The sequence below is a fragment of the Etheostoma cragini genome, chromosome 22 (assembly GCF_013103735.1).
Source record: "Etheostoma cragini isolate CJK2018 chromosome 22, CSU_Ecrag_1.0, whole genome shotgun sequence".
NCBI classification, from domain to species: Eukaryota; Metazoa; Chordata; class Actinopteri; order Perciformes; family Percidae; genus Etheostoma; species Etheostoma cragini.
Window position 1 is genome coordinate 7,460,378 of NC_048428.1, and position 10,700 is coordinate 7,471,077.

A 10,700-nucleotide genomic window follows, 5' to 3' on the forward strand; every position below is an offset into this window, starting at 1 on the left:
GGTCCCCTACTGGAGCTGCTGCCCCCGCGACCCGACTAGGATAAGCGGATGAAGATGGATGGATGGATGGATGGATGGCCAGAGTTCAAAATAGATGTCTGGTGAGGGAAGCTGCAGTTTGATTTGAGGGAATGCTGGAGGGACTGTAAACTCAGTGCCACATTTGGCTGTAGCAATATAAGTTACTTTCTTTAGTATAGACATTTTTATGTCTCTAAACCGGGAATTCCTGGATCTGTTTTTTTGCACAGTGGCTTGGATGGGTGTTCTCTATCGATCACCCCTTTTTTAAGAGTGCTCCATTATCAATGCCAAATGTGTGAAATAGAGCCTATCACAAACTCCAGACAGTTATAAAGTGCATACACAATAACCTTTAGCACACTCCTGTTGCAGGTCAATCTGGGAGAGTGTCTATTACAGATTAGAGGCTTGCGATGGTTTAGTTTGTACTCTGTATGTTTAGGCAACTGTTGGCCATATCTAAAGATTTAAAGTCCAGATATGTTTACTGTATAAGGCTTTGAGATAATGACAGTGAATTAATCACATACTAGGAATATTTCATAATACATTGCTTTAGAAAGAATTGTCTCAAGCCAAGTAATTGAAACACAAAGAATTTACTTTGATGCCCAAATTACATGTTGCTGTTGGGTATAAACACTTACACAAGAAATTATGACTACAACTTCAGAAGGAAGTCCAAAGTGTCTCTTTAATAGCAAAATCAAAGCTGTGCTCAATACCAAAACATGAGTGTGCTCCATGTAGTTGACTCTTTTACGTAAATAGGTAAAAATCAAAGAATAACTTATTTCTACGTCTTCCTGACATTTATAGCTACCAAAATGCAAAGTTGCTTCATGTGTTTAGTCTGATTGATGCAATTAGCCAAGGTTGAATTTTCTGTTAAAGGCCTGATTGGGTTGGTGGATTAAAGCTCCCTCCAATACCCAGAGAGAGCTGTTTATTATTATGACTCTACTCAGGTACAAACTTTGCAGAAGTTATCTGGGTTCAACATATTATATGCTCTGGCATGCTGGCAAGAATATGCCAAATATAATATTAAAAGATGCTTGGTGTTTGGTTATGCTGTTTTAATCAAATGTTCTTGTACAAGGGTATCAGGCAGCAGGATGCCACCTCTGTGCAGACTGAAGGTCAGGGGGAATGTCTAAGATCAGCATGGCTGGCAAGCTTAGGTAGAGAACAACAGTGTGTAATCAGGAGGGATTAAATTGAACCACATTCTGATTCACCTTTATCGTGGTAATATCCACTCCTTTAAAAACTCACTGACTACTTCAGCTCAGAGCACAAAGCACCTTCTACTGTTTGTACCCTGCACACACCTTGTCCTCTTTACTTCACAAATGAAACAACTCCACCTTTAAAAAACAGTCCCACATACAAACATCATACATACAATTATGTGAGTGCATGCATGCATTCACACAAACACAAATATAAATACTGTGCATACACAGTGTAACCCAGCTTAGGTTCATTTCTCCTTTTGCAAAATAGTGTTATTGATGTGATGGGTCACATTGCATTTAGAGGCAATTAAAAGGTAATGAATGTGCTCAAATTAAACCTTTGTCTAGAGGGCATCTGCTGTGTGTGTGTGTGATCCATGTCATGCATTTAGCTTTAGCAGTATAAACCTATATTTTAATAGGAATGGCAATGTAAACCTATTTAATTTATGGTCATTGCGCTTACAGCAGGAAAGTGAAGCACATGCACGTGTACCTTAATTATCAACAAAACACTTAATGGTCAGATTCATTTTCCTTCCTTTCATCCTATTAGACATATGCAGAATTGAGTGGAATTGGATGCTGTTGTGGCCTGACACTTACTGACCCACTTTTTTTCCTCCTTATTATGACATGCACAGAGGACTGAACACATTAATTTCAACAAATTTATCCTAAGTTTTTAGCCTCAACTATCAATTAAAGAATTACATAATTTTTCTTTGCGCCTTACTGGGTAAAATTCTTTTGGGACCTGTTTATTGTGCAATGAGACCTTTTATCTATGACCTGTCATTATTTGAAAGGTTGAGTAGTTTGGAAGGTGACGTTTCACCATTTGAAGATGCAACCAATAAATGATTAAATCATCGCAAAGTCGACTAGTTGATTTATCGGATGATACGTTCTGGCTCAACCAAAATTCTGATTGGTTGATTTTTTTTTCGTGTTAATTTCACCAGGTGGAAGCACAGAACGTAACTGTCTACGGGTGGAATGCACTAATTGCCAATGAGGGTGTTTTCAGAGCAGGCAATATTATGTCTTCAGAACCCCCCCCCCCCTGTTTTCTTTTTTATTCGATTATCATTAGCCCGACCCACTGGGGACAGATTGAAGAAAGAACTAGAAAGCCTTGTTTTAGTGGTTTGCTGGATATTTATTTAATTGTGAGTGTTTAATTTCCAGTCAGTCCTCCTCTACCATGTTGAAGACATTGGCAGTGTGGCAGCATTTTACAAAAATAGATAACGGGAAAAAGTTGAATGCAAAGTTTGCAAGCTACAGTTTGCATATTGCAGCTGGACTACAAACATGGCGTATCACCTAAAAACGGTAAGCTAACCTGTCTGCGTTAGGTTGCCCTGTCTGTTTTGAGTAGGCTATATGAACATATCAGAATTGGCATATTTCATAGTCTAATAATCGTTTTAGAACTACCGGCGTACCCTCCCGCAACAACGGTAGCGCCCCCCCAGACCCCCCCCAGACCCGGCATGAATTGTTGACTTTATTGCAGACATTAGCGTCATGGACCCATGGCAGTGCGCGATCCACCAGGCCCGTTATGAGATCTGATCAGCAAATATCTGCGTTAATCAACCACCAGAACTGCGTGTGTGTGATATGATCGTTAACAAAGTTAACATTTCAGCAGAGGTGTTAATTTCCACACAGGTTTAGTGGCTTGACAGTTAACGATGAAGGAGGGGATTTGATTCGCGGGGTATTTTGGCGACCGTAATGTTATTAGTTAGCACTAGACTTAATTAACCCGGGTTGATTCTGATGGAAAGTGCTGTGTCTGCTCGGTTCAGCTCTGAGATTTTCTCGCGTTGCACAGCGCTGTGAAGGAATAATCTCTGAGATTACCTTATATTCTGCCTCTGGTTAGAAGTGATGAATGTAGGCTACAGCTCACAGCAACTTATTAGTAAATACTGTCTGGCTTTTGTTTGAAATTTTGTGTTGGCAAATAGCTTTTTGTTGAGTTTCCTCTGAGCGAAAACCTTTTTCCACACAGTTGCGATTTTCCTTTAAGTTATCCGCTTGTGTTCTAGGAAATTGAAAAGAAAGTTTGGTATACCCAGCAATCATGTAGCTAATAGCTAGTAACATTGGAAGCATTCCATTCAAGTAGTGCTACTTTGCACATTTTTGTGGGTTTGAGGTGTATTTCCCATTTTAGTTGCCAAAGCTCCGCTGCTTTCTTCGACCCTCTCTGTCTCTGGTCCAGCGCTGTTTCCTCTCAGTGTGCAGGGTGAGAGGGGGAGTGGCCAGCGGCAAAAGCAAATGTGTGCTACGTTTACCTCGATATTTAACAATATCTTTGGCATTATGAATCCAAACAACGTCAAAGTGCACTGCACTTCATCCTGCCTGTAGTGACACTTGACACCTGTCAAGTTTTAAATCACAGTTCAAGAGATATGTGCATAACACACAGATGGACTGACAGACAGACAGACGGTCGTTCCTGCAATTTATAGATACAAACTTAATGTACCATACATCAGTATTTGGAATTACATTTGTTGGTGGAACTATCACCACAAGTATTATTCTATCTAATTCAGGTGCACAAAGAGGAAAAATGTTTTTGTCATGCAGATGTTTCCCCAAAGAGACAATGGCTGCCATTCTAAAGGAGGAACTTATAGCAGTATTACTCGTTTTCATGTTCAATACATCTCCTTAACCTTACAAACGTAACCAGGTATTACTTTCTAACTGCTCTCCTAGGTGTTTTTAATTAGTGAGGAATCCTCGTTATGTGAGGCAGATGGCACAGTCCTCTGTCTTTTGTTAAAGTCACACTAATTAGGATTCTCGGAGAAGATGCTTCTAACCAGAATCCTTAATAAGGGAGCCTGTTAAGCCAAGTAATAAGAAACCTGATGTCTCCACGACAGTCCTCACCTTGAAACTCGAAAATAGAAACCAGTCAATTTTTCAGCACAGACCTTTTGTCATTGCTTCTCTTTTATGTGCTTTATTTGTTTGTGTGTTAGAGGTGCTTATGACAATGTGGTTAAAAGAGATTTTTAGCTGCTGATAATATGTGACTGTTAAATGATGCTTGTGAAAATGCTGGTGAAAAACTGATTAATGGTTGCATCATAGATATCAACTGTTAAATAAAAATAAATAAAAAAAGTTGAGTCAGAGAGGGAAAGAATGGCTGCTGGTTTTTGTGTGAATGGTAATTTCTTGCTCATCAAACACACATGTCAGTCCTCTCTGGGCCTTCCAGCACTTTGAAAAGCAGGACTTTGAGGAAGATTTGTGACGCTCTCATCTGAATCCAGATACCCCTTTCTAAACAAGGACAGATGGCAAATTAAGGCAAATATGGCTCAAAATAAATCTCAAATTGATTTTGGCTTCTTCCACTGAATAAGGTCCGATAGAAAAAAAATGCTGGCTTGTGGTCTTGACATTCTGAAACATTGTCATTCACACTCCATCTCTAGGAAATAATGGTTCTAATTGCCATCACCATCACTCATACTCTTTACTGCATCATAGGAGTCATACAGACCGTGTGTGTGTGTGTGTGTGTGTGTGTGTGTGTGTGTGTGTGTGTGTGTGTGTGTGTGTGTGTGTGTGTGTGTGTGCACACATTTACAAGATCATTTTAGTGAATGTTAGATCTATTTTAAACATTTTAAAGCAGACATATTGGCTGCAGTTTTTCATGATTTTTTTTTCTTCAAATATCCCCCCCCCCCAGCATTTTCATAAACAGGCGTTTTTCAGTCTTCCATAGATCAGATTAGATAATACTTTATTCATCCCACAATGGGGAAATTCACTTATTACAGCAGCATTTTTTCCACAGTAAAAAACCCAGCAAACAGACTGTGCAAAAAGTACTGAATGAATGTAAAGTGGCATTATCAAAAAATATTGTAAAGTGAGGTAGCCGTTAGGGGTGCACGATATTGAAAAAAATTTGATATTGCGATATCGATATTAATTTCGATATTTTTAAACATATGTAAAATAACAAAAGTTATGGGAAAACGCATAAAAATAGATTAATAACAATTAAAACAAATTCTTACAACACAAGGTTTATTTCAACAGACAGTCATATTGGACTGGTACAACATTAATAAATAAATAATAACCATGTCTACTACAGAACAGGACATGTTTTACTGGTTGTACAGTATAAAATAAATAAATGAGCTTATTGTTTATAGAACAGTAAAAGTACTAATACCACACTGTAAAATTACTCTGTTAGAAGTAAAAGTCCTGCAAAAGCATGCAAGTATATCATCAGGTAAATGTATATAATGTTAGTATTAAAGTAAAAGTACTCAAAGCTGAAAAATCATCACAATGTAGAAAGTGTAAATACTTGTGTGTTTAATGGTCTAATCATTTCAGCTGGACTTATAGGCCGTTATATGGCTGTGTGTAGTTACATTTATAATAAAACTTTTTATTTTATAAACTGTTTTGTGTGCAAAAAAATCTAAATTTGAAAAGTAACAAGTAACTAAAGTGGAGTAAAAAGTGGCATGAAAAGACTCAAGTAAAGTACAATTAACTCAACATAGTACAGTACTTGAGTAAGTCTACTTAGTTAAATTCCACCACTGGTCATCACTCAAGGCATAATACATGTATTAGCACTTTGTATCCATTAAAACAAGTTATAGCAACAAATACTAATGAAAAAGAAATAAAGGTTTATTTAAATGGGTCTACATTTTTCAGTTTTATTGCAATGTGTCACATAAAATAAATATATGATTGTGTCAGCTTCGAGATCTATACAATATTATGTCAGTTTATACACTAATACAAATCCTATCCCTTATACATTTAATGAAAGTTACAAATAATTTAATAATTACCAACAGCATTGTGCAACATGTGTCCAAAACATTGTAGCCTCTGCCATTTGTTGAGTTCCGCAGCCTTCTTTATATTGCTCATGTTGTCAGTCGTTATAGCTACCTGATGCTCTGGATGCAACCCCCATGAATCCAGGGCATCCCTTAGACCAGCGGAGATGTTTTGCCCGTGTGGTCCTCTGGGAAGTAAAAAGTCTGAAGGCATTTGCTGACGAGTTCGTACTCGGGCGTAATATAGTGCACAGTGAGACTTATGTACAGTTCCGTAGTGCGGCTGGACCACAGGACGGTCGTGGATGAAAAATATTCAATCCTTCCGACTCCAAACTCTGCCTGCACCGCCTTTCGGCACTGTCCATAAAGTTCTGGGATAGCTATCTGTGAGAAATAGTTGCGGCATGGGATTTGGTAACGTTTGTCTAGTACATCCAGAAGCTTCTTGATGCCTTTTTTTTCCACTGCGTGGATGGGCATCATATCTTTGGCCAAATAGTATGTTATAGCATTGGTGATTTCGGTATGCCTCTTAGAGTTTTTCTCGTACTTTGTGCCACTAGCAAAAGCACTCGCTAGCGAGGCTTGTTTTGTTAACGTTAGCTGTGTTTTTTTGGGGGGGTAGTAGTTTCATGCACTCATCGTAAAGTGGCTTGTGGTGGTTCTTAAGATGCGAATATAGGTTTTTTGTATTGCCTTTTGAGCGGCTTACCACCATTCCACACAATGTGCATAGTGCATATTAGCCTGTGCAACATCTGTTGGTTTAAAGCCAAAGTATTTCCAGGCTACCGAGGAGGAGGATTACTTTTGGCCACTAAAGTTTCCTCTTCAACCTCTGGTATATTGTCTTCTCCCTGAGCAACACTCATTTTCTTACTTTTGTGTTCTTTCTTTTGCTCCCTTCACTCTCTCTTCTTTAGCTCTTTTCTTTTGCTTCGTTTTGTTGTCTGTCTATTTCTTCACTGAGTTATGTTCCAGCGGAGGCGCGACGCTAGCCTGGCTCCACCCTCCTACGCACTTCCGCTCAATTTTCATTTTCCTTCAGACCTCCGTCTGCGTGTCGGACGGGACGCATAATAAAAAAGTTATCTCGAGACTTTCGATAATGATATCGAGCAACCTGATATCGCGATAACAATACTGATTAGATATATTGTGCACCCTTAGTAGCCGTAGTACGAAAAATATTGCAACGTACGTAAGTGACATGAAATTATTTTGAATAATATGAAATTAAATAATACATACCATAATATAACTCATATTGAAGTGTGAACATAATATGTAAATGGACTGTTTTTATAAAGCGCTTTTCTAGTCTCAACAACTACTCAAGGCACTTTTACATAGTACAGGAACCATTAACCACCAATCGCACACTGTTGCCAAGGTTGCTGTACAAGGTGCCACCTGCTCACGAACCACCAACCTTCCGAGTGGCAGGCAACCACTCTACCACTGAGCCACAGCCATCCCTGTCTATATGATAATATGAATAATGTTGAAAAAGTGAGTAATCGTAATGGGAAAATATACAGATGATACAAATAAAGAAATAATGTAGCCATGGCGAGTGGTGGGTAATTGAAACAGGAACATAAACTACAACATATCAGGTGGCGCAGGTGTTGTAGAGTCTGACAGCGGCCGGGATGAACGACCTGCGGTACCTCTCCTTGCACTGTGGGTGTATCAGTCTGCTGTTGAAGGAGCTGCTCAGGGACCCCACAATGTCATGTAAGGGGGAAGAGGTGTTGGCCATGATGGATGTCAGCTTAGCTAACATCCTTCTTTCCCACACTTCATCTATGGAGTCCAGAGGACAGTCCAGGACATAGCTTGATCTCCTGATCAGTCTATTGAGTCTGCTCCTGTCCCTGTCCGAGCTGCCCCCTCTCCAGCAGACCACAGCATAAAGGATGGCAGAGGCCACCACAGAGTCATAAAAAGCCCTGAGGAGAGTCCTGCACACTCCAAAGGACCTGATACTCCTCAGCAGATGGAGGCAACTCTGCCGGAGTTCCTTCTGAACTCTGCGCAACCCCTCTCTGTCCCCTGATAATTGCTGGAGCAATGACGATGTAAGCTGAGTACTGTAAATTTCTTTTCTTCAGCTTTAACATTGATGCCCCCAAGCAACAATGTTAGTAGGCTTGAGTATGCACTCGGGCTATAATAACGGGAGGACTGGAACATGTAAAAGGGAATACGCTAAAACGTGTATGTGCTTACAAAGATTTCTAAAGAATTTTTTTTTCAGGGTTTTTTCCCCCTTTATTAGATAGAGACAGTGATGTGAAAGGGGGAGAGAGAGATGGGGGATGACACGCAGCAAAGGGCCGCAGGTTGGATTCGAACCGGAGCTGCTGCAGGACTCAGCCAACATGGGGCGAGCGCACTTACTCAGTGAGCTATAGGCCACCCTTACAAACATTTAAAGGTTATCACGCCCAAAGGAAATGGACCCACGAATGCACGACTTAAAAAATGTACACTATAATAGTTTATTTAACAATGAACAAACAGTGACCAGTATCAGCTGGCAAAGGGGAATCCAGAATTTAAAAACTTAGGCAAAGATGAACACAAGGAAAAATGCTCAAAAGCTGTACTCATTGTAAACAGACAACTTGGACTGGGGACAGGGGAAGACAGAACTTTAACACGCAAGGCAGAGGAGACAATGACACACAGGTGCAACACATTGGGGTGGGGACAGGTAATCACACAGGTGGGAAAATATAAGACCGTGAGTAAACCCAGACAACACATTGGGGGAGACTACAAAATTAAACAGAAAATGGAAAATATGAAACAAAACTAAACCCTTACCTTGAATGAGCGATCCACCATAACTTAAAGTAATTCATACAGCGCCTATTTAGCAGTATTTCCGATTTAAAGCCAATGTGAAGAGGGAACATGATAACGTTAATGATGCAATCTTAAAACTATTATTGCTACATACTGTGTCAAAATGTCAGTGTCCGAAGATTCTTTAAAAAGCCCATTAATTGTCATGGCACCATGGCCGCAGTGTTTTTATTGCCCTCCACTGTCAAAGCGGGAACAACGTAATTTATCTGCTTTTGTGTGGTGTTAACACAAAGAGTGACTGCATGATGGCTGTTTCTGTTAATCTTTTCTCTCTTTGCCTTTTATAAATGCATAATCGCGTGTGTCTGTATCTTAATTATACAAAAATAAATGAATAAAAATGTATTTCTATCAAATATGTAAGTTACAACTTTAAGTCACGACTCACGACTTGGTAGCGTTCCAGGCAAAGTCACGAGAAAGCCTTCTAGCTTGCGTTACTAGCTGATATTAGCAATTTCTATTTTGGGCTTCATTTAATAAACACAACCTGTAGAAGTACACAATTGTTTGTGTATTGTTTTGATAACAATGTGCGGAATTACTTTACGTTTCCTATTTATGTCAATTTATTTCTATTTGTCACTGTTATTCACTGGCGTCTGTACAGCATCAACAGGGGTCAACATTGTTGTTTGTGTGTGTGACGTCAAAACTGTGACTGGGAGTACACCCATCTGGTACAAGTTCACGAGTAGTAAGTCACGGGTTTGACTGCCGTTCCAGGGCACTTTTTAGGTTAGAAGATTGTGAAAACACGAGTCACGGGTTGTCTGGAACGCAGCATGACATACAAGACAAAATAGGAAGATTATAGCTTTTTTGATTTATGACCCCTTTTCTTTGGCTCACTGCTGAAAAGCGATCTCCAAAAGTAAGGAAATGATAAACTATCATAATTACAATAACAGAAGTATAGAATTCAGCCATTCTGATACTTATTGGTTGCTTACCTTGGAAAAGGACAATACGTATATATCACCAGACTTTCCTAGTGCACAATCAATAATGGTTCAATAACTCCTCATCTCCCCTGTGTACTAATGGTCAGAGCTGGCTTTACAGAAACCAACAACACTGTGCTGAGGAAGACAACTCTATAGCCTGAGCTTCCTTCTTCAATTATGTGTTATTACTTAAACAACAAAGAGTTACCAGTACAAAGCTGATTCATGTTCCATTTTGTGAGGTTAGAGTGTTTTGCGTTTTGCATCTCTTTTACTTAGCATCAGTCACTTTTTCTAAAGAACTATATGGACATCATAATTACAGAATAATGCACCACTTAATTCAATTTGCTTTTTAAGATGGAATTAATAATAGGAAGGGTGAATGGAATTTTCTACCTGAATCATTTTCATAAATCTTAATAATGAAGTTCACTCCCTTGTTGGCTCTAAATGTCATACCTTGAACTCAGAAACATGGTACCTTTCTCTCAAACCAATTAATCTTTAGGATGAACTCTTTCCCTTTTCTAAGAACAAGCTCTCTATTATAGTCGGTCCTCTTTCTGACAGTTTCCCTGCCTTGTCTATGATGTCATCTTAATCTTACAAGATGACGTATGGCACCTCTGTCTATATTTTATAATCTTCTCCATGGAATGAAATAATCAAGAATGTGTGATCATGCAGCTGTTTTCTATCCATAGCTTGAATTCCCTCTGTTAATGAAATAAGTTGCA

General features: G+C 39.2%; 1 long non-coding RNA gene across 1 annotated transcript in view; it reads right to left on the reverse strand.

Annotated features, from left to right (window-relative positions):
* LOC117937713 overlaps positions 1-9,792 on the reverse strand; it is a 19,040-nt gene extending 9,248 nt beyond the window's left edge. Inside the window, exons 1-2 of the long non-coding RNA XR_004655221.1 lie at positions 9,676-9,792; positions 6,890-6,891 (exon numbers count right to left, since the gene is read on the reverse strand). This is a non-coding gene — a long non-coding RNA (uncharacterized LOC117937713). The remainder of the gene's footprint in view (positions 1-6,889; positions 6,892-9,675) is intronic.
* Between the last annotated feature and the right edge of the window lie 908 nt (positions 9,793-10,700).